Here is a 25,730-nt window from a genome sequence, read left to right on the forward strand (position 1 = left end):
AATGTCAGTTGTCCCATACTTGTTTTCCATCACAAATGTAAACATAATTTGTTCTCGAAGATTATGTCTGGAGTCCTAGTCACGTTTAATAGTTGAGTCTGTAGGGCTACAGACTGGGTTGGAATTGTGGTTCCTCCAGTTATTATCTGAGTCATCTGTCTCAGTTTCCTCATCTATAAAATGGGGAGAGTATCTAGAATGAGGATGGCGTAAGTGTTCAGAATCACGACAACAGCAAATATGCTCAACAAATATGAATCAATTTCTGTGGATGAATTAACAAAAATTCTTGTCTTCACGAATGTCAGCTCCTATGACATGGTAATATCGGAATTCTTTGAACCAGGTAAGTGCATGACAAAATACAATGAGCCATGGATTTACTTGGCATATCATGTCTGGGAAAAGAGCTTGGTGTTGTAAGGTGAGGTCAGACTAGCATTCAAGCTGAGAAAAAATGGAGGTCCCTCTATATTTAGGGATATAGGAGTTCTGTTTTTCAGAAGTGGTAAGAGATGAGGCCAGAGAAGAAAGTCAGGGGTAGATCCAAAATGTAGAAAGGGAAAGCTTAGCCTGAGGACAGTGGGAAGTCCAGAAGTAGGAGCCTGCTCCATGGCTTGGAGTTCTGAGCAACACTATTATGCTTGCAATGCAGAAAATGTATTGGGAGGGTGTTGGCTGGTAGAGAAAGTGAGTTCAGCTGCTGCTCAGGGACGAGAGGGATGGTGGCCAGGCTGAACCAGACTAGTGGGCCAGTGGGCATAGGGAAGGGACAGATGTGAAATCCACAAAGAAGATAGTTGCAACTGGTGATTGTTCAGTTGCTGTGGGTGAGAAAAAGGTAAGCTGAGCAGTAACGGCCAAGGCACCTGGCAGTGGCCAACCAGGACATTGCTCACCTCCCTGACAGGGGCCTGGTGTTGTGATGGCCCACAAGCTTGCAGGAGTGCTATCCGGGAGGAAACAGCGCTGTATACAGACTTCAGTACAGGAGGCCCTCAGTATCCGCTCTTCTGCATCTATAGATTGAAGCGACTGTGGACTGAACATATTTTTTTTGTTTTTATTTTTGTGCATCCTGGGCATTGAGCCCAGAGCCATGCAAGTCTTAGACAAGTTCTCTACCACTGAGCTATATCTCCAGCCCCTACCAAAAACATCTGAAAAATTAACACATTAGTACTAAACATTCACTTTGCTTTCTTTTTTGGCCGCTACTCCCTAAACAAGATAGTCCAACCACTGATTAGGTATTATACGTAATCTAGCAATGACTTATGCTATACAGGAGAAGTACATAGGTTATGAGCAAAATTGTCATCATTTTATATAAAGGACTTCAGCATCTGAAGATTTTGGTATTGGGTGAGGGGGCACATGGGCCCAGGAACCATTCCCCGGAGGAGACCAAGGAGCGACTAAACATGGTCATAGGTTGGAGATGAGAAGGGTACATAGAATTAACAGGTGTATGCTATTAAAAATAGAAGGTAAGGGCAAAATTGAGGCCAGTGTCCGGGTGAGAATAGGGCATCGTCCCACACGTTGTCACCAGGATCAGCACAGCATAGGCAGCCTTTTAGCTTTAAAAAATGAAAAAATCTAATTTGACTGTCTTCTAGTGAATACTGTTCCCAGAACAGCCCTTCGAGCCTTTGGATGTCCTCGGCAATGCCACACCTCTGGTGACTGTCCGCTTGTCTGCCCTGGAGCCTCAGTACCAACAGTGAAGGGTTGTGCCTTCATCCCTGAGGCAACTTGGAGGTCACCTTTGAATCTGAGATTTTCTTGGGCAACATCTCCTTGTTCTAAAGCTACTTTGCATCAGCATCTCTCCCCAACCCCCAGGGCCAGTGGACCTTGAGGAGTCAGAGTAGAGAGTTCTTAATTCTTATTTGTCCACACCTGTTTGTGATAACATCCACTTCTCCATACTTAATTCTTTCAAAACATTTTGTGAAAAATTGAAACAAGATGAATTTTAGCTAAGTTCTTCTTAAAGCGCGGCTCTAGAGATGAGTTAGGCTGAATTCAGCTCACTGAGAAATTGACCCATCTTTCACAAAGTTCAAGTTGGACCCATCACCCCAAAACTTGATGAGAACACACACCTCTGAATGCAGTGCAAATCACAGCGCTGGTGGGTGGGAATTAAAAAATTAATGTTCAGAAGTGAGCAATCAAATCTTTCATAAGCCAGCGAAGAATGGTAGAATTGTTCATTTGTGGGAATGAAATGTGAATCTCTTTTTTTTCAGTTTGCTTAATATTAGAAATTAAAGAAGAGGAAGATTCAAAGCATTTCAGGATCTTAGAAACCTTCTTAAGGGGATCGTTATAGCAAGCCTTACCGAAAGTAAACAGATCTTTCTTGCTTTTAAAGTAGACAAACGGTGATGGTGGGAATGAAATTAGCACTGAAAGTATTAAAATATTGATAGCAATCATTCCATGTCCAGGCTTTGCCAATTAATAATTAATTTTACCTTGAAGGTAAGTGTAAGAGTCAGACTTTTTTTTTCTGCTTTCACTAGGCAATGTTTGACTTTTTCCTCTCAATATTATCAACTCGCTGGCAAATAACTCATTTTTATGTGGTTAATGGCTAGAATTTTTGTGTCTTTGTCAAATGAAAAAAGTTTGCTCTGATCAGTTTGGAAAGGGTGTGAGTTGGTCTCTGATTTTTATGTAGAGTAAGTGGATGCTGTGGACTTCCCACAACGTACCTGTTGGTTTTCAAAATTTCAAGGGGCACATTTCAAAAGTAGAGGGAATACTATCATTCTCTGCATGCATAAGTTTACAAAAGGGTTATAGGTTGCTGCAAAATGCATGTTTTCTCAATGCAGTAGGAAGCATCTTTCATTATTTATCGATTTTTATTTTGGCAAGATAGTAAGTCTTGAATGTCTCTCAACATCATGGGTCACCAACATTCTTGTTACAGAGGCATTTTGGTGTTAAAAGAGGTTATACCATGTAAGTGTTACCCTGCCCTAATATTTGTCGGCCAAACTAGGTCCTGATTTGTCTTACATCTGGTATTTTGTGTTGTGTTTTCATTTTGTTAAGTTAAAGTTGCTCAAGTATTCACTCAACAGCTATTTGTTAAATGCCTGATAGGTGCCAAATCCTGTTCTAGATAAAAACAAATTTAAAGTAATGTAATGTCATACAAACATGATTATTAAAAAATATTCTATTTCTGTTTTTCTAAAATGGACAATGTGTTGTCACTTTTACAAATTAACCCCAAGTAAAACTTGAGGTTAACTATTTTAACTATGTAACATTTAGTCTTACAGCTCTAGGTATTTGAAATATTTTTAATTTAAGATATTGACAAAGTAGGAAGCATTTGCAGTCTGCTTATTGCTGCCTAGCCCATAACAAGCAATTTTCAGAATATTAATTGAAATATTAATGTGAGACTCTGAAACATTGACTATTGGCGGGGGTAAGCAACAGAGTAATGTTTTTTTGGGGGTGGTGATCACTTTTGTGAATGGAAGTGAGGTTCCTTGCAAGATTTCCAAAGCCGCTGTATTTATTATTAATGGAACTTGTTTGCCCTACATTGTTGGTTAGCAACCCTTACTGATCCAAAGGCATATGTGGTAAAAACTTTGCTACTGAGAGCTCCTTGCACACTAATGGTTTTGTGAAGTTACAGATAAGATTTATATGGTCATGTCAATGATTTGTACAATTTTTAGGTACCTAGACATTGCCACTTTTAAAATGTAAGTGAACCAGAATTTATAAGGGTCTTCATTTTGTTATTTACAGTAACTTTTGGGTAGGGGTGGGGTACTATAAGAATCCGTGAAAACAAAGGTGCACCAACAAAGTATAGTATTGATCATTTTTCCAGATTTGGCAGAGAACACACTTAAGGTTATTTATATTGGTCACAGTAGAATTTCCAATATAAGTTGAGAAGAAGCACTGTTTTGCATACATCCTTCAAAACTGTGCTAATTATGCACAAGGTACTACTCTTGAATTACATCAAGAGTAGACAAAGGTAATCATTAGTTGTGATTCCATGTACATCTATTTTAATGATGAGGTTGGATGCCTCTACCCCCATTTATCCAAATCGGTTCTTTGTACATTGTTATGTGATGTCATGAATGAGTGTTATGTGATGTCATGAATGAGTGTAAACAGTTTCATGAATGGATGAAATCATGTAACAGGACCTTAGCTTTTGGAAGTGATGAACTGAGCTCATTGGCATGGAAGGAACTATTTGCAGCCTATGATAATGGAGGGAAAGATATTGATCATTCGCCACTGTTTGCCACTGTTTTGATGTCATTACACAGAATCTCTAACAAATATGTCATCCACTCCAACATACTAAACATGATACCATGGCAGCAGAAGTTCAGGAGGAAGTGGGTCTTTGTAGTGGTCTCTTCTAGGAAAGCAAGGTTTATCTGGGGAAGGTTCAGTGGCTGCCTGCAAAGCAAACCTGGATTGATGGGGTATCCAGGGCGTATCTGCATATTCCTTTAAATTTGAAGCATTTTAAAAATTATTTTGAGAGGTAAGGGAAGAAATGCACAGTGTACATTTAAAATGACTTAGTAAAATGATATGATTTTCCAAAATGCACATTATTGTAATTTAGCCAAGATAGGTGGCCAATTGAATGTTCTCAGAAATGTAATTGTCTACATGCTATTTGCAAGGCCCTTTCTGATAGAGCTAGCAAAATGGGCCTTTTTCTTTCAATATCCATTTGGTTAGAAATGCATCCATTACTTATAAATGATGACTTTTGGGGGGCTACTATAAATACAGGTAAAAGGTAATTTCTAATGTGAATTTTTTTTCTATTTTTGTAGTTGTGGAAATTATTTTAAAATATGTTATCTTAAAATTCTTTTCAGCTGCGTGTTTGCTTAAAAAGGAATCAGAAGTATAATCTGGGAAAGATAATCTGATCCAAACACAATATAGTTCTAGCCATGTATTTCATAGGCAGGCTTTCAAAACTTGAGTGGAAATTTTTTCTGAATTATTAAATACTGATCAGTACATTTTTCAAAATTTATTATGCTGACATAAGCCAGAAGCAATTAAAATATAAGAATAGGATTGTATCTATTATAGAAATGGCACTTGTAGCTGGCAAGAGCCATGGTTGATACATTGGTAGAAATACTGGTAGTTTGGTTTTACTGTTATTGCATATAATCACAGGCTGCATAATGACATCTCGGTCAACGACAGACCACATACACATCAGTGGTCCTGTACCATCGTAATGGAGTGAAAAAATTCCTATTGCCTGCATAGTGTTTGAGTTTTAAGCTGAGTGCTACTACAAGAGTCAAAAAGTTAAGGATTATAAAGTTTCTAAAGTAAAAAGCTACAGTAGACGAAGATTAATTTGTTATTGAAGAATAGTGCTTTTGTTGTTTTTTTTTAATTTTTATTTTTTGTCATACATGACAGTAGAATGCATTTTGATATACAATACATACATGGAATGTACATACATCAATCATATTGTCTATTCTATGAAGAATAGTGCTTTCGAATGAATCTAGTGTGACTTAAGTGTACAGTTTATCAAGTCTTCAATTGTGTATATGGTCATACCCTAACTTGCACATTCACTCAACGACTCAGAGCAACTTCTAGTCCTTCAAGGTTTGTTTGCAGCAATACTCTTTTTTTTTGTCCTTCATGACCTATTTTTTTTCACTGTACCTTTTCTCTGTTTAGATACACAGATATGTATGTTGTGTTAGAGTTGCCTGCATCCAGTATGCAATACGTAACTTGCTGTGCAGATTTGTAGTCTGTAGAGCTACACCTTCTAGCTTAGGGATGTGGTAGGCTGTACCATCTGGGTCATGGGAGTACACTCTGTGATGCTTGCATAATGACAAAATTATCTAATGGTGGGATCTTTTTTTTTCTTCAGAATTTGTCCTGGTAAATGATGCATTGTTATATAAACATATGAACCAAATTATACAAAGGTACATATTAATGTATTTAATATGTACTCTCAGGAGTACATATTAAATACATTTTCTCCTTGAAATATTCTTATTGGAAAATAATTGCCTGCATAAAAAAAGAGTAAGCTTTGTAAGATCAGAGTTGTCTATTCCATGTTAATGCTGTTTGTAGATGTCTGGTATCTCCAAGACATAAAGCTGGGGCTGTTCCTTACCTAGTCTTGTCTTCAGTAGCTCTTTGACCTTTCATGATTTAAACACTTAAAAAAAAAAAACTCGATGTGCCTCAGTTTCCTCAACTATAAAATAAAGCAAAAGTGGCATTTCTTTTGTTAACATGTTATTATAATTAAGTGATTTAACACAGGTGTGTAGGATAGTGATTGAAATAATAGCAACACTGATTATTCTAAGTTATACTATATTAATAAAGCGCTTAGTAATTAAAAAATCATGCGTTTTTCTAATTATAAAAAGTATATTTTGACTTGAAAATTTCTTAAGTACCAAAAGATTTATGTATGTTTTATTCTTTTTAGTTACACATGACAGTAAAATCTATTTTGATATGTTTATATAAGCATATCTTAATCTAATTAGGATCCCAGTCTTGTGGTTATATGTGAGTGAGATTTACTGTGGTGCACTCATATATGTACATAGGAAAGTTAGATTCATTCCACTTCCTTTCCTATTCCTGTCCCCACTCCCTCCCTTTTATTCTATTTTGTCTAAGCCACTGAACTTCTATTGATCCCCTGCCCCTTATTATGGGTTAGCTCCCACATATCAGAGAAAACATTTGTCCCTTGCTTTTTTTGGAGGGGGACTAGCTTAATTCACTTAGCACATTAGTCTCCAGATCCATCCATTTACCGGAGAATATCATAAAGCCATTCTTCATTATGGCTCAGTAATATTCTAGGTGCATATAAACCACAATTTATTTATCCATCCATCGGTTAATGGGTATCTGAGCTGGTTCCATAGCTAAGATATTGTGAATTGTGCTTCTATAAATATTGATGGAGTTGTGTCACTGGAGTATGCTACCTTTAACTCCTTTGGATATATACTGAGGAATGGGATAACTGGGTCAAATGGTGGTTCCATTCCTAGTTCTTGGAGGAATTTATAGAACATTATAAAAATGATTTAATGCCCCGTAAGAGGTAATCACTATGAAAAGTAAGTTATGAATCATTCATCTATAAGCATCTTCACTTTCTCATTGGTATTTGTGTAGCACATCTTCCCTTATGACTTAATTTTCAACATTTCATTGCCACTCCATGATGTCTGTCTCCTTACTGAACAACATACAATGGTACTTTGATTTTGATTTGAGAGTTTCTTTTAAAAACCCAGTGTAAATCATTTTCCTTTATTGTTTAATTGATACCTAAATATACTTAGCATATTTTCTACTAACTCTATATTTTCTTCTTTCTCCTGCCTTTGGTTAGTTGTCTTTCTTTACCTTGCCTGCACCTTTTTTTTTAAATTCTCCTGAATTTTAAGTTTGTATTCCGTGAATTCTGTCAGTGTTTACTCTAAAACATTTAACATTCACACTTTGTCTTCCTAACAAAGTATAAAGTGATGGAAATTTTATTCTGTATAATAAGAATCTTGGTATCTAAGTACCTATATCCTGTGTTTTATGTTATTTCAATTATTTCCCTCATAATCTGAATAAAAACCCAAATCAGCTATTATTGACCTTGATTTAAGAAAATTTTTTTCTATTCTTTGCTTACTGTTACTTCTTGTATTTCATTCATTCCAGTGACATTCATTTTCCTTCTGTTGGTTACTTCCTTTAGTCGTCTTTTCAGAGGTGATGTGCTTGGCAAGCTCTTAGGATTTATGTCTTTGAGTATCTTGGTTTTTTTTGTTTTTGTTTTTTTTTTTGACTCCAGAATGATGGTTTCGCTGGGAGTGGAGTTCATGTTCTTTTTCCAGGGCAGTTTGAAGTCACTGCTGTCTGTGTACCTGTGGTTGCTGATGATGAGACTCGTACTGATTTGATTGTTGTGCCTTTAAAGATAGTTTTCAGTTTCTCCTTTCTCTTACTGGTCTGTGGTTTCATTACAGTGTTTTCATTGTGGATTTCTCTTACTTAGAATGGAAATCGATCTGCTTTTTCAATCTGAGGATTTCTATCTTTAGTCATGGACATTTTTTACATATTTATTTATTCTCGGTAGTCTCCTCGATAACTGTTAGGGTATGCTGGTGCTTTCCATTTTCTCCATCTGCATTTCTTTCATATTTTCCATATTTTTAACTTTCTGTGGTATGTTGTAGGTTATTTCCTTAGATCTTACCTTTTGACTTAATTTCTTTCTTGTGCTCTTTAATATTCTTTTTTTTACTTTCTTGTCATGTGATTCTTTTATATTTGTTTTAATTAGTTAAACATGATAGAAGAATGCATTTTGATACATCATACATAAATGGAGTACAACTTCTCATTCTTCTGGTTGTATATGATTTAGTTACACAGGTTGTGTAATCATATATGCACATGGGATAATGATGTCTGATTCATTCTATTATCCTAACTACACCCATACCCACTCCCCTCCCATCACTCTCCTCTGCCTAATCCAAAGTACCTCTATTCTTCCCTAGCCCCTCACCCTTTATTGTGAGCTAACATCCACATATCAGAGAAAACATCTGGCCTTTGATTCTTTGGGATTAGCTTATTTTGCTTAACATGATGTTCTCTAGCTCCATTGATATACTGGAAAATGTCATAATTTCATTCCTCTTTAAGGTTTAGTAATATTCCATTGTGAATATATTCCACAATTTCTTTATCCACTCATCTGTTGAAAGGTACCTACATTGGTTCATGGTTCAGAGCAGCTCAATTCACAATAGTTCAACATTGATGGGGCCGTTTCACTATAGGATGCTGATTTTATGACTTTTAGGTATATGCCAAGGTGTGGGATAACTGGGTCAAATGGTGGTTCCATTTCAAGTTTCCTGGCATTGTGATGCCTCCTGCTTCACTTCTATCACTGAGGATTGCTTCGACTATTCTGGCTCTCTCATTTTTTCCAAAAGAATTTCATGACTACTTTTTCTATTTCTATGAAGAATGTCATTGGAGCCTTAATAGGAATTGGACAGATTTGTATGGCGATTTTGACAATATTAATTCTGCCTATCCAAGAACATGGGAGCTCTTTCTATCTTCTAAGGTCTTCTTCAATTTCTTTCTTTACTGTTCTGTAGTTTTCATTGTACAGGTCTTTTACCTCTTTAGTTAGGTTGATTCCCAAATATTTTATTTTTTTAAGGCTATTGCAAATGTGATAGCTTTTCTACTTCTCTGTTGGTTGATTCATCATGGGTGCATTAGAATGCAACTGATTTTGTATGCTGCTACTTTGTTGAATTAATTTATGAGTTCAACATTTTTCTAATGGAGTTTTTTTTGGGTCTTCTAAATACCGAGTCATGTCATTAGCAAATAGTGATAATTTGAGTTCTTCTTTTCCTTTTTATATCCTTTTAATGTCTTTTTTTTTTTTGGTCTAATTGCTCTGGCTAGAGTTTCCAGGACTGTGTTGAATAGACATGGTAAAAGAAGGCATCCCTGTCTTCCTCTAGTTTTTAGAGGGAATGCATTCAATTTTTCTACATTTAGAATAATGTTGGCCTTGGGTTTATCTTATATAGCTTTTACAATATTGAGGTATGTTTGTACTACCCTGGCTTCTCTAGTGTTTTGAACATGAATGGATGCTGAATTTTATCAAATGCTTTTTCTCCATCTATAGAGATATTCATGTGATTAATATCTCTAAGTCTATTGATTGAACTTTGGCTTGAAGTTCCCTTTACCTGATATGAGGATAGAAACCCCTGCTTGCTCATGAGATCCTTGTGAATATTATATCTTTTCCCATCCTTTTACCTTCAGTCTGTAGATGTCTTTGCTAATGAGGTGAGTGCAAGACAGCATATTGTTGGGTTTTGTTTTTTAATCCAATCTGCCAGTTTATATCTTTTGATTGATGAGTTTAGGCCATTTATGTTCAATGTTACTGAGATATCATATTTATTCCCTGTCATTTTGATTTATTTCTGGTTTTTAATTTGAATTAGTTTCCCCTTTGATTGACTGTTCTTCTAGCATAGTTGCTCCCTTTGCTGGTTTTCATTTTTATTTTTCATTTCTTCATGAAATATCTTATCAAGTATGTTTTGTAGAACAGGCTTTCTTGTTGTGAATTCTTTTAACTTTTGTTTGTCATGGAAGGTTTTTAAATAATTTCAGTTGTACCTGGACACAATATCTTTATTTTATTTGTTTTTATGTGGTGAGGATCAAACCCAGTGACCCATACATCTAGGCAAGTGCTCTACCACTGAGTTATAGCCCCAGACCCTCATGGAAGGTTTTTATTGTATTCTCAGTTCTGAAGCTTAATTTTGCTGGGTATAATATTCTTCCTGGCATCCATATTCTTTCAGAACTTAATATATATTATTTCAAGACTTTCTAGCTTTGAGGGTCTGGATTGAGAAATCCGCTGAGATCTGGATTGGTTTTCCTCTAAATGGGAATTGTCATTTTTCTCTTAAAACTCTATCCTTATTCTGTATGTTAGGCATTTTCATAATAATGTGACTTGTTGTGGATCTGTTGCAATTTTGTACATTTGGGGTCTTGCAAGCCTCCTGTACCTGATTTTCCATTTCATTCTTTATGTTTGGGAAATTTTCTGATATTATTTCATTGAAAAGATTATGCGTTTCTTTGGTTTATCTCTAAGACTTCATCTATCCCAATAAATATTAAATTTGGTCTTTCAGGTTATCCTATATTTCTTAGAAGTTCTGTTCATGGTCTCTTATCTTCTTTCCATGGTCAACTTTATTTGCAAAATGATCTATTTTTGGTCTTCATGGCCTGAAACTCTGTCTTCCAACTGGTCTAGTCTGTTGGTGATACTTTCCATTGAATTTTCAATTTGTTTTATTGATTCCTTCATTTCAGAGATATCTGCTTGAAATTTTTTCAGAATCTCTCTTTATTGAAGTGATCTTTCACTTCCTGTATTTTCTCTCCTTACACTGTCATTTACCTTGCAGATTAGTTTAAATACGTACATTCTAAACCCCTTCTCTGACATTTCTTCCACTGTGGTGACAATGGATTCTGTTATTGAAGTATCTTGGTTTGTTTGGGGTGATTTGTTCCCTTGTGTTTTTTTTAATGTTGTTTGTGTGTCTACCTATCTAACAGTATAGAGGTAATAGAGTTTCTACCCTGTAGACTTACAGTGTCCCTAAAGGTTTCTAGTACTTTACTAGGGGTAGACAAATAATAAGAATAACTAATACAAAATGTACATGGTGTATTAAACCAAATAGTTCCTGGTATGATGTCTACAGTGTTGTCACAATAAGCAAAAATGATAAGATCAGTTATTATTTACAATAAAAACAGTTTGCAAAAGGGTTTGTAATTTTGAATGGTGGACAGAAAGACAATAGAAGTGACATAGGATGAGATGATCATGAGGCAGGAAGAGATAGGATAGAAGTAAAAAATTAAAGAGGGCTGGGGCTCACTGGTAGAGTTCTTGCCTAGCACATGTGAGGCACTGTGTTCAATCCTTAGCACCACATTAAAAAAATAAAATAAAGGTATGCTGTCCATCTACAACTACAAAAAATTTTTTTAAAAATTAAGGAAAGAGTGAAAGAAAAACAGGTTGGTGGTTAGAAGAAAAGAGAGGGTTTCAAGGGAAATAAGTGAGAAAAAATATATAAAGTAAAAATTAAACTTTTAAAAAATACAAAACAAAACTGAAATATACTAATGCAACTTCCTAGTCCTCAGAAGAACTGATCCATGAAAGAATAACTGGTTTAAAAAATGCTAAAAATGAGAAAAAATAATTATGAATATGTGTAAATGCCCATGAGCCATTAAGGTCACAATTAAGCAGAAAAAAGAAAACAGGAAAAAAAAAAGATCTTGATAAAATGTTAAAGAATTGTTTCCATTAAAGTTCAAAAGAGTTTCAGCTTCCCTTCTCGGCAGTTAGGTGGGGTTGTCTGGAGTATGATTCTTGATCTACCTTCAGGGTGGTATTGCTAGGATGAGAGAGGTAATCGTGGAGGTGGAATTCCTGGAGGTGGGGTTTAGGGTTCATGGGCTCCAAGCTCTTAGCTGGATGCCAGTTGGTTTGGAGATTTTACATGAGCACCCCTCCAGGTGCTGGTCCATGCTAGAAGACTGTACCCCAGGGGTCTCCCCTGGGTTCCACTCATGTGGTGGAATAGCCAATTCTTCGTCCACTATGTCACTTGCAGACTCCATGTTTCCTGGTCTTGGTTTCAGTCTACAAATTCCATCTCTCCTGTCCCAGCCCTTTTGAATTCCAGGTTGTGCACCTCTCTCCCAGCTGGTTCTGCATGAATCCTAATTACAGGGAGAGTGTGGTTTCTGCCACCAGTTCTGTGTGTAAACCTCTTTCCACATTTGGTTTTCTCGTGGTCACTTAGGCAAACTGTGTCATGTAGTGTGTGTTTGCCAGGGATATATTTTGGGTAAACCCGGGTTTGCCAGGAATCGGCTCCCTTGGTGCCAGGCCCCTCACCATGGCTGCCAAATAATTCTTTCCTCTGTCTTTTACGGAGAGATGCGGTTTCTTTCCTTGACAAGGCTGTTGTGCAGCGTGTCTCTCAGTTTAGTCAGACAATGACTTTGATCTCCAGACTCTCCATCCCAGACACGCCTCAGTCCTCCTAAAAATGCGGGTTCCTTTAATTCCCTCACCCCTTCACTGTGGTCACGGAGGGACTGCTCCAGTGGCTCTGCAGCCACAGCCATGGTGCTGGCAGTTTCTTCCTCATGTTGTTGCATCCAACCTCCTGAGTCCCTGACCTGCTGTGAGTGTCCAGTATTAAATTCCAGTAAAGTCTCCCCCCTTTCTTGTTCATTCACCCACCTTGCTGAGATGCTGCCTGTCTGCTTCTTCGTTTTCATGCCTCGCCATGGAGCAGCCATGTAAGTGACCTGCTCTAGTTTGTCACCTTGAGACCTCCTTCCTGTCCATACCTTGAAACAAACCCCATCGTTAGGTTGGGAAGAGGAGGTGTTCTGGGCCGCCATGTCTTGCTTCATGGAGGAAGCCCAGGACTGGAAGGAGCCAAGCCAAGCTTGCCATCCTGACTTTCTGTATCATTGCTGAAATCTTCCTCTACTTCTTCTCCTAAGGGACACAGTGGCTTATTTTTATAGACCCTATAAATGAATTTTTCTTATTTTCAAGTCTGATAATGAACCTTAAAGTTTTTTCTTTAAATTTCATCCAAAAATTCTAGATGGATTTGGGAAGAGAGACTTCATACCTGTGCTCACCCTGTTTTCTTGGGTGTAAGAGCTTTCCATATTTTATTGTTATTTTCTTTTTTGTAAAATAAGCACATGGGTGTTCATGTGCTTTAGAGGAACCCCAGCTAGTATCTCTGCTACAGGACTACATGTATAATATTTTTGTATAATATGGCTTTTTAATCTGCTTTATTCTATTAAATGATATTCTACACCATGAAGTTTTAGTAGTCACTGTCCATAGAACAAATGTATCATCCATCTAGGCCGTCTCCATGGTTGCATATTGGGTTGTTTCCATTTTTTTTTTGCTATTACAAATAATTCTCCTGTGAACATCTCTGTCTAGCTCTCTCTCATTTTATTTACTTGGTAAGCATCTATGTTAGGGCTATCTTCTTGGAGGTGGGAGAATTGCTGTAGAACAATATAGGATCTTAATAACTTGTAGGCTTGGGAAATGTAATGGATGTATCATGAGAATTCTGAACACTAAGAAAGAATAGGATTAAATGGTCAGAGGAGGATAAAAGTTCAATAAATTAGCACCCAGTACTATAACTTCAAATTTCCATTTATGGTTCAGTCATAATTGAGTCATGTTGAGTGTTATAACTAGTGGTTGGGAAATGGGAGATGAATAAGATAAGCTCTCTTTTTCCAAAGAATACAGGTAAAGTCTAAACAAAGAAGAACAGAAAGAACTACAGGATACTCTCCCAAAAGGTCAGATATAAATAAGTGCATTCGAAAGATAACAGGAAAGTGCTTTGAGATCTTGAATAAGGATGTACTCAGGCCAGGTGGCAAGTGGCCATTTCTACTTAATGTCTAACCCATGATGTTTAACCAATAAACACACACACAGTGGTAGGAGGTATCCTTGCCTGAGTTAACAATTTTGTGAGTATGATTGTCTCATTTGCTTGCATGAGAGAATCACTACTTCATAGGGCTCACTCCTAGTCTAGATAGCGTCACAACACCACCACCACAGTTGTCCCCCAGCTTCCTTGCCACAGTCACACCACAATAGTCATTCCAAAGTTCATCTTCCCCATGGAAAATTCAATAGGTCTGGCCTCATGGGTGTTCATGTGCTTTAGAGGAATCTCTGCTACAGGACTACAGTTCATGCAAGTTAGTCATAGAGTGTTCCCCTTGCTAATGACTAATTTAGACATTGTTGTGATTTTGGTATGAAGAAAATTTTTCCTGGGGTCTTTAATGAAAATGTTTGCTATAAGTTGGAAAATGATAAAAGGTCCTTGTTTCACTGATAGTTGTTGTACCTGGATGTTGCACTTGGAACTGCTGCAATCCTCTTGCTATTAGCCTTCACAGGATGTCCACATAGGGGAGAAGACCTTAAGAGGGAGAGAGGGAACTTGACTTTCAAATGACCTACACCGAGAGAACTACTGATACTGCATAATACGGAGCCATGTATTTTCTATTCGGTTCCTTTGCCATGAAAACTAGGGGGAAAATTATCCAATAAAAATTACTTTGGGCCAAATAAAACAAAAGGTAAGAAGTTCCACTTTTCTAAGATAGGTTAGCTGTTACTCATGGCCTCGTTTATGCATGTTTTCCTCTGTGGTACTCTGTGTCTTGACTTTACCCCTGTCATTCCCTTTCGAATTTTGTTAATTACTGAAATTCTTTTATTATTTCCCAATGAGTTCCAAATGATCAGCATCTGCCTCTCAGGTCAAAAGAAAAAAAAAAGTCATAACATAATAGATTAAATAGATTTCGTAAAATCAAGTGTATAAATTGGAGATTGTGACTGGCCATTGCAATTTCAGTTGAGATGTAGCAAGTGATCATTTAGTTTAGAGACTCAGTTTCTCCTGTTAAGAGTATTCTAATTCATGATAAGTAGTCACAAACTGGTGGATTTTGTTTGCGAAACTTGCTTCACAATCTTTAGATTTTTTTAACCTTAAATGAGAATGGGAAGTTCACGGAAAAGCAAGTTAACTGGTTGTACACCTTAGTGTATTGAAAGTTTCCAATACGTTAAGATTGGTATGTAATAGTATTGAGTGTCCATGTCCTAACGGATCCATTTTTATAAATACTCCCTACTTAAATGAAGAAATGAAAATGACAAATCTTTTGTAACTCTTGAAATATCCTCCAGTGCAACTCGAATTGGAAGACCACTTCTTTTTAAAAACATTGTTATAAGACTTCTCACGTGTCACATTTTCCAAATTAAATTAAGAACCTTTGATTCTTCCTTGAACTGCAGAATTGTGTCGTATTTAGGTCTATCCCTGGTGCTCTCAGATCCAGGCACTGTCTTATCTGTACCCGGCTGTCCTGTCCCTAGAGCAGCTGAGAGCTTCCCAAGGTCGTTCCCCACTTCCATATGGCACCGTGTCCCAGTCATTGACCACACGAATTGCACTGGATTCCAGGAAATGGTTCTTGGACAATTCTGATCATTTCACTCTGTTAAAAAACAAAAAAAAAAACAAATTAAGGATTGGACTTTAGATCTTACAATGTGTCTATGAACATCTATTTTTGGTAGATTTTGTGGTTGTCTCAAGGCTTAAAATTAATAGATGCTTATTGTAGAAATTTAGAAAGTACGAAGAAAATAATCACTGTTAAATATTCACATATTCTTCTAGTCTTTGTTTCCTGAGGTTGTCCCTTGGGATCTGTAAGGGATTGGCTCTAGGGTCCCACCACTCTCAGATATCCAGATGCTTGAGTTCCTTATATAAAATGGCATGCTTACCACCTAGGCACATCCTCCCACGTGCTTTAAATCATGTTTCGATACTTACACCTGATACAATGAAGTGCTACGTAAGTAGTTGCCACACTCTATTGTTTAGGGAATAATTACAAGAATGCCAAGTGTGGTGGCACAGCCTGTAATCCCAGCAGTTTGGGAGGCTGAGGCAGGAGGATGGAGAATTTAAAGCCAGTGTCAGCAACTTAGTGAGGCTCTAAGCAACTGGGTATTTTATTACAACCCTGTCTGTAAATAAAATAGAAAATAGGGCTGGGGATGTGACTCAGTGGTTAAGTGTCCCTGGGTTCAATCCCAATAATAATAATAATAATAATAATAATAATAATAATAATAATAATAATAATAAATAATAATAATAAATGACAAGAAAAGTATGTGTTGAGTACAGACAAAATTCTTCAATGGGCAAATATTTTCCATCCATGGTTAGTTGACTGTAGTAGTGGAACCCACGGATACTTAAGAAGGCCAACAATAGTAGTTAAATAAATGGCATCCAAATTCTTTTTTCATGAACACGTTGCGAGCATTTCTCCGAGGCCTTAAAAAGACAATGATGTATTTATTTTAATGCCTTCGTCAGCTATTCCATCTTAGGAAAATACTATGGTTTATTTAACTCACAGTGTATTGTTAGGTGTATAGTTTCTAATCTACTTTGTAAATTATACATTACATAATGCTATGATATTTTGCATATAATGTATCAACTATGCAAAGATGTGCTAAATATAAGTTCCTCAAAAAAGGGGGGCCAACTGAATCAAAGATACAAACGTTTTTAAGGCTCTTACTATATTTTTGCTTCAATACATTTATAAATGTACCTGTGATATTGGACTGCAATCACAGGACCTGTGATGTTGATTACCTGTGATATTGGTACTGTTTAGTTGCAGTTGAATAATTGTGCCTTAGAAAATTAGTGGTTCTACTAAGTATGTTGGAGCTTAAATGACAGTAAAGGCAAAGCTAGGTTAGATTTATTAAACGGGGTGGATAATAGAGCCAGGGTACCATGTTGTTTAAGAGAGATGGCTTTCAGACTCTATATTTTGAGTCTTAGATCCTTAGGAATTCCACCACCCAGAGCTTTTTTATTTTCGGTTTGATTCTGGGGATTGAACCCAGGGATGTTTTACCACTGAGTTACATCTCCAGCACTTTGTGTTTTTTATTTTGAGATAGGGCCTTGCTAGGTTGTTGAGGTTGGCCTCCAACTTGTGGTCCTCCTGCCTTGGCCTACTGAGTTGCTGGGATTACAGGTATGGACCAGGTATCATTCAGGGCCTTTTGAATCCCTGTTTCTTGCTGAATTTATATGTTCTGAGTTACATTGCATCTTATCTTTCCTCAAAGAATTTGAGCAGGGATGCACTCAGTAGCCAGCACCTAGGACTGGGGATATAGCAGTGACACATCATGTGTATAAGATGGGTGAAGCTCTGGGTTGAGTCTCTAGCACTGCAATACAAAACACATTGTAGAAACTTAGTTTTGCTTTCTCCTCTTGATTTTGCATTAAGAACATTTCTTGAATATTAAATATAGGGAAAGTCTTGATACAGTAGAAATGTCATTTTGTTTCAGGGAAAGGATAATTGTACAAAAGGACATGTTGAAATGGAATTTTTATGTTTAAAGAATTTAAGCTATTTACCCAGAAGCAGAAATGATTTGGGGCCTAGGGAAAAAAATCATTGAGATAATTTGAGATTCATGTATTATTATTTGATTTGAAGTCATATTTTTCTTCATCTAGATCATATCAGTCTAATTCTAAGAGAAACATCGAAGGGGTTTGAATGGATATATATATATATATATATATATATATATATATATATTTTAATGTAAAGAAATGTTTTTTTTTTTTTTAAACGGCTTTTCACAGTGGTAGACTTGCAGCTGTTAACTAATCCCATAACAAGCGGTATTTACCCACACATTTTCCAAATTAAATATGGGTATATGCAGGCCTGGCTTAAGATCCTATAATACAGACACTTTGCCTGCTAAGGAAAAAAAAAAACCAAATTGCCGCAAGGATTATAAGCATCAAGGGAGAAGTGAGAATAAAAAAGGCTGAGGGGGGGCGGGTGGTGGTGGTGGTGATGTGTGTGACGGTGAGGAGTGTCCACTTAGGATAGACCAGGGCGAAGGTGGATGGTTATGTTAAACAATTATGCAGGTGCCTGAATCTTGCTTAAGAGATCTGATCAGCTCTCCTGAAAAAACCCTGCTTATGTCACCAAGGTCGGGGGGCTAGAGATTGGCAGAATGGCCAGTCCTAATGATTCTTCATTCCTGGGAGGTGTGAGAAATTTCTTTCAGAAATGCTGGGCAATTTCTATTTGCTCTTTCCTTTAAAAATTCTTTTTCAGAGGGCGAACGAACATTTGTGGTCCTAAGTTTGATTTGGATTCAGTTCAATACAGTTTTTGAAGAGGAGAAATGAATCCTGCACTGGGTTACAGCTTAGATTTGCTAGCACGGCTGGCCATAGCCTCTCCTCCCAGCCTGCAAATTTTTTGAAAATCCCATTAAATTTTATTCAGGAGTCCCTTACCAGCCAAATGTATTGTTTCCATGGATACAATTAATGGGGAAAGCAATTTATAAGACTGATGTAAAAAATGAGCACTTCATCAGCCCCCCTGCTGGTCGCATTTAGAGACTGGAGGAAGGAAGTCGGCTCTTGTGGGGTTGCCAGAAACTGCATGTGCAGAGGAGGCAAAACAATCAAGGCAGAAGTCAGGAGTGTCTCTCAGTGTGAAGAACCAACCCGAAGACTGTACTAGGAATCGGAAAATGCCACTAAATTGTGACATCATCACACACACCCTTTCTATTTACAGAATCTATGACAACCATTAAAAAAAAAAAATCCTTAAAAAAAAAAAAAAAGCCCAAACCAGATGTCCCTCTTGCTTTAATTGCTGGAATAGGTTTTAGGGTATTTGGTAGAAGGCAGGCAGACCCAAGAGAAGATGAAAGCCTTGGAAGAAATTAACTTGCTAGCTCTTAAATTATTCCTACTGCAACATTTAAATTTTAGGTAGTTAGGACTCAATCATCAAAATATCTCTTGATGAGTATTTTAGTGAGGGGATGTCCATATCAGCTCTTCTCACTTTGCAGTCTCTTACAGTGGAAAAAAAGGACGACATTGTCTTTTCTAGGCATTTAAACGTTCCTTAACTTCAGCACCCCCAGCCAGCCCAGAGTAGAAATCTAAAGATGTAAAAATTCAGAGCACTTATTCAGAGCCATACCGTATTGTGATATGGTTCAGAGGGCATTTGAATGACTACTACTCTACCTTTTTTTTTTTTTTGGAGCCTAGCCTCAACTGGAACATTGTGTGTTTGGTTTAATATCCTCATATGGATTGTGACCCTACCTAAAAAAAAATAAAATAACTCCCCATTTTTGTATTACTAGAAATGTTACTGGATACACCAACATTAAAAAATATATATATTAAAAGGCCTATCTTATGGTGAATAGATGCAGTTTAATTGCTTGCAAGCAAACACATTTCAAAAACTATTTGTTGATATTTTTAGCAACACAGCTCTGTTTTTGTTGTTGTTTTTGAGATTGCCTGAAAGGTGGCTGTCAAACAGGCGCTCTCCCCTGCAGAGGGCAGTCTGCCTCCACAGAATAAATCCAGTTCCTGGCAGCATTTAAGTGTAGAGAACAAGTATGTATAATTATTTTTTAAGCTGTGAATGTAAATAATTCTTTTTATTTTGGATGAGGCTGAGGGGGGAATAAAAAAAAAACCCTCTTCTGCATTAGAAAATTATAGATTGTGTACAGCTCTAGTGTGTGTTTTCCCCTCATCCTTTTATGGATTGTCTCGCTGACCAGTTTTTAAAGATTGAAGGCATTTCTGAATAAGCATTGAACAAGAGAGATAACAAATAAGGTCCCAAATGGAGGGGGAAATGGTAATCAGAATAAGATAAACATCGGGCTGTAGATTAAAAATGTATGTATATGAAGATTTTGAGGGCCTACAAATGGTGCCCCCAACACAGCCACACTCAAACAGCATGGGATATATTTATTTTAAATACAGAAATTAATTTTAGTTTGAAGAGGTTTCTATCAGAGGCTGGAGATCTTTAATCTGAAAAGTGCAAGAAAATAGGTATTTCTTTCGGTCATATTTCTCTCCCGTTTGATGGGCATCTCTGTCTGGGAGAGGAATGGATTAAATAGAGGCAAGTGGTCCAGGGGAGAATCGGAACCATCCCAGAAAGGGCTGCGGAGTTGCGCGCAACTGCTGCGCAGATAAATGGTGACAACAGAATTCCCAAACAGTGCAACCCGCTTTTCCTGGACTTTAAAGGAGACGTTCCACTTTCTGCTGACCATGGGGAAAGTGTGTAAGAGATATTGTTAAGGCTGATGTTAAAGGGTGTGTGGAAAAAAAAAAGGATGGACCTGCAAGTGATCACTTCCATAAATCTGCTTCAGTGGGCAAAATCAACCACCTTCCTGGTGCACAAATTCATAAACCCCGGGAAAAAAAATTACATGGGTTTTTTGTTTATTGAAAAACATAAAAAAAAAGAAATGTGTAAAACACTCCTTATATACACAATCACTAATGTAGAGGGAAAAAATGCTCAGGAACTTACGTCTTGGGAATATTACAGGAATCTGTAGCTCATACCGATTTTCACATCGCGAATGCAAGTTTAGAAAGACCTTTGAGAATTTCTCTTCTGCAGGCTGCCTGCCTGTTTCCTCGCAAGCATTTTCTCAGTTCCCTTTCTAAAGCAGTTTGAAAATGTGATTTTTTTTGGGGGGGGGTGTTAAGATGATTTTGCAAAGTGCCATTTATTTTCTTCTCAATCCATCCTTTTATTATTATTGTGCAATTATTATATAGCAGGATAACCTGACCACAAAATTTATTGTTTCAATGAAGAGGAGGAACTGCAAGTGGTTTGGTGTTTTTTTTTTTTTTTTTTTTTTTTTTTTTTTTTTTTTTTTAAATAAGATTTTTGGAGCTGGCTCTAAAATCCTGCAGCTTTGTAGTCTGCGATTTATGACGGCTTCGGTGGAGCCAGGTGGAGCAAGAGATGCAAAATGGCAGAACAATAACTGTAAGGGAGGATCGTCAGTTGCCAACGGGAAATTTAATCAGGTTACTGACAGCATTGTGATCTCTCTCCTTAGCCTGCTCTGAAACTATTTTTGAAAATTTAGATTGTAAACCTTTCAGAATTTAAAACACAGGAAGATTCAGATCTGCATACATGATGGTCCAGATGTTTGTTTTTGCTACTGTGAATTTTCATGGTAGCAATTTTATTTTAATCAAATTCTGTATTGTATTGATAGTGCACATTCAGCAATCATGATTGTTAGGGTCAACTATTTGCAAAGGAATTTATTTTAGCAAGTTATTAGGATCAAATAGCTTATTCTATATTATATTGTTGTATAATAGTTTTCCCAACCCAAGATAGAATTTTTCTTTTCTAGAGCTGTAGAACAAGTATTTAGTATTGGCAAATATCAAACTAGCTTGTCATTGGGGGATATTTTTTCCCTTGTGCTATCATTAACAGTTGGGTATTGCTTTTGCCTCTTAATCAAATCTTAAAAAGGTGTTTGTATCATGTACTTTGATTTTAAATGAACACTACTTAAAACTTCTTCAACAACAAAAATTTGATAACAAATATACAAAGTATTAGGCCTACTGAATATTCAAAAAGATATAAAGTTGGACAGGATGGTTATTTTCCATTAAAAATAAGACTCTGAACCTGTGAAATTCATGTGCATTTTGCATCATAAATACAGATAAAATAGATGGAAATGTTGTACACACACTATAGGTAAAAGGATGGATGTGTATTTGTGTATATACATATAAAATACAGACTACCTTTTTCTACAAAAGATCTCTCTTTTCTTCCATGGTCAGTGAAGTACACCTAATCAACTCTTTTGTTAGATGACTACTGTTGCCTAAATGTTAACTTCTATGATCTATCTAGTGCATCATTTACCTTACAATATCTACATAGGATTTGCCTTTGCCTTCCTGACATTTTGGGAACAGTGTATACAGACAAAGGGGTAGGTGACTTTTATATGGCTTGAAAATTTTAAATAAGGTTTCAACTTGTATATGTGCATACTTATGAAGTGATCTTAACACCTGATTTTTTAAAAGAATTATCCTAAAGTTTGAAATATTCTTTTAAATTATGAAAATGAACACTAAATACCCCTTTCCCCCTCATCTCATGAAAATTTAATTTAATGAACTTTCGCATTTGTTTGGAAAAGCAGAAACATTCACCCTTCTGTCACCAGTAGGCATTGTCCTGGGTTTTCCTGCCACCTTCTGTAGCTGAGTGGGGGAAAAAAAAAGTGAACTCTGATTTTCTAGCCATTCTGTGTATCTTTGTTGCTAAACTCTTAATTCGGTTTGAGTTCGTACTATTTGTGTTCACTCTTATTACACCTATGAAATTCCTTGGAATGCCCACTCACTTTCTCCCATTCCTTACATTTGCAGATGAAAGGCAAATGCAGATTTTAAAAATACAAATAACTACGACTTGGTTGGGACCATTCATCACTCTGCCTGGCTGCTGGTCTTTGTTTCTGTTTTCATGCTGTGTGCATTACATTACATTTCTGAACCTGTTGTGTTTCTTCTTCTTCTCCTTCTTCTTCTTTTTTGGTATTTTTCTTTGGTACTTTATTAAAATAAAAATATGTTCAATCAGCAGAAATCCCATTGGTTCTTTTGCAAATCTTGCCCCACAGGCCTTTGCAAGACAAGAACAGATTGTCTGGAGCCTAATTCGGAGCATTGTTTTTTATGAGGAAATCAAAAGTATAATTGTTAAAACCCGGTGTGTCCTTTTATGTTTGAAAAGGAGAATTAAATTGGTAGCAAAGCCATAGGGGATAGAGAATGGATGCAAGGCAGGCCTTCTGGAATCGGGGGTGCATTGTTGAAAGGAACAGGAAAACACACTTCAGACCGTACCCAAGCCAGTGTGTATGTGGCAGGTAGATTGCGGGACCCGGTAGGCATGACGCAGGGAGAATCAAATGGAGCCAGTGCAGTGACAGGCTCTCCTTGGCCATCCAGTTTGTGTCTGTCACATGCTTTCTTAAAAGTCCCAATTTGCAAACAGTGCAGACAACGCCCTGATTAAAACTTAGGGGGTGGACTACCCCACCTAGCAATATGGTCCTTCCTAGGATAAGAATCTTTCCATGCTTCAGGGCTTCTTACTGGGGACACCTGCTTGTTTTCAACCTTTCCATAAAAGAACTCCTTTAGCTCTTGGCCCTGTATATGTTCATTTTTAATTCCGAGGAGGGACAGCTAGAAATATTGTTTCATCTGTGTCCACTTGAGGAGATTGGATAACTAAACAGGGTGTCTTAATTTGAGACTTGGCAGCATGATCATTCTAGGCTCCTGAATTTTAGTGACATTCAGAGGCCATCCTCCAGAGGTCTGGGCCACCAAAATATGCAGACAGTTTTGAATTTAGCCAAATGACTTACAGCATCTTTGTGTCTTTCAGGGTACACATACAAGTTGCCATGAAAACTCTTCATGATCTGGTTTTAATTGGGATTTTATGAAACAGGTTAAGAAATAGAAGAGTTGCTGTGGATCCTGATAAAACCCTGTGGCATACAGTGGCGGACAAATGGTTAAAACATACACTCATTGGAGTATGAAGGCATTCTTCTCCGCTGTCAGATGGTTTGACCAGTGTCAGCCTATCCTGACGAGAGCAGTATACCTTCATTGCATCATAAATAAAACAGACAAATTACTTTCCCCCCCCCACCCCAGGATGGAATAAGCATCATGAGAGAGGGGAGGGAAAAGGATTAAGGGGGGAGGGGTGATTTGGAGGGTGTGAGTGGGGAGTGAAGAATTAGAGGGGGAAGAAAAAAAAAGATCCTTTCAGCCCCTCTATGAATCTCGGCATGGCAGCTGAGAACAATGAGAAAACCAGGCAATTACCTAGAATCCTGTTCCTTCATCCAGACATAGAAAATACATTCCTGCACCAGCTCTCCTTCCCTCCCCCACCCCTCCTGCGGCCTCCCCTTCTCCCGTCCTCTATCTAATTCAGTTCTTTCGAGGAAGGTCCAGCACATGTAACAAAAGGAGGTTTCTCATGATGGGCCACTCGGGCAGGACTGAAGGGACTAGCCTTCCATATGTCTGCAGCAGAAAATGTGTTTTGAAAAAAATACATATATATATATATATATAATGATTTTTTGTGCCCCTTCACAGACTTTGGTAACCTCTGAAACTGTAGCAGTGAAAAATGAGTACAAAGGTATTTTATAACCTGATCTCTTTTCCTGATTCCTCGAAAATCAAAGGGCAAAGATATGGAATCACCTGACCCCAGTGCACACATCCCTTCAGCATCTGGAGCTCTCATCCTGATTGTGACTGGGAACTCTGGACTTTGAAACAGCTTTGCCTGGGAGCTTGCCTGAAGTCCCTGAGAGTTTCTTATTTAGTTGTTGCAGTCCTGCAAGAGGCTGCTCCCTACCCAAACTTTTCCTTCCATGAGGCACCATCGAGGGAGGACGCTGGTAGCCCTGGTGATTTGACAGGTGTTGTGGGAGTCCTTGGGAATTTGGTGCTTCATTGTTGTGCATCCTGGCCACAGCACTTCCAACACAGAGAAGGTTGGGACGTAAATAACGGCAATAACGGCTTCCTTCTGGGACCTCCGAGTGGGATGCGTGTGTCCTGTTATGTGGGGAACAGGAGGGTTTGACTAACCGGTGTGCGGAAGAATGACGTTTAAGTGAGAGCAAACTGTGAATCCCTGTCACTTAGATTCTTAGATGGCCAGAAATGACCTATATGTGATATCCCATGTCCTGAATGAGTTTCTGCCCAATCTACGGGCAGGACGGGTTTTGCATTGTCCTGAGAGTTGATGGCTTGTAAGGCACCATCCACACTCCTTGTCCTGACCAGTAGTTCATAAAGTGAGACAGCTGCCTGGGGTTAGGGTGTGGTTGGCAGCTGCTTTGAAAAATTCCTCTCTGTAGTCTTTACAGTAGCTGTGCAACCACTATAAAAAGTGGCATACTCGGGCCTTCCCATGGCAACGTTCAGTCTAGATAGTGCTTGAAAGAGACTTAAGTTTCTTCCTGGAAAAACAATTAGCAAAATCTCCCAGCAGATTGCCAAGACCACCTCCCTGTATTAGCCAAAGAACACTTGTTGGCATTCACAGGCTTACTTAACCTTTTCCTTTAAGTTAAACAGACTTGCTGAAAAGTCTGTTGTTTCCAGTGGAGTGCTGGTGTTTGGTTTCAAAGTGGATGCAAAGTGCTTTGACATCTATTGTGCCTTAAATGTGATTTACATCTCATATTATGTAGTTTTTACCTATTTAATTCTCACAACTTGGTTAGTGAGTCATGAAGGGATAGAACCCTGCTTTAGACTTTGCACCACCCCATAAGATCTGACAGTTTAGAACTGGAGCCTGATTCAGATTCCAGTTTTGTCTCTTGGCCTGGTGTGATGTTGGGGAAATGGACCACT

The sequence above is a fragment of the Spermophilus citellus genome (genome assembly GCF_964194105.1).
Source record: "Spermophilus citellus genome assembly, chromosome: 18".
In the NCBI taxonomy this organism is placed as follows: domain Eukaryota; kingdom Metazoa; phylum Chordata; class Mammalia; order Rodentia; family Sciuridae; genus Spermophilus; species Spermophilus citellus.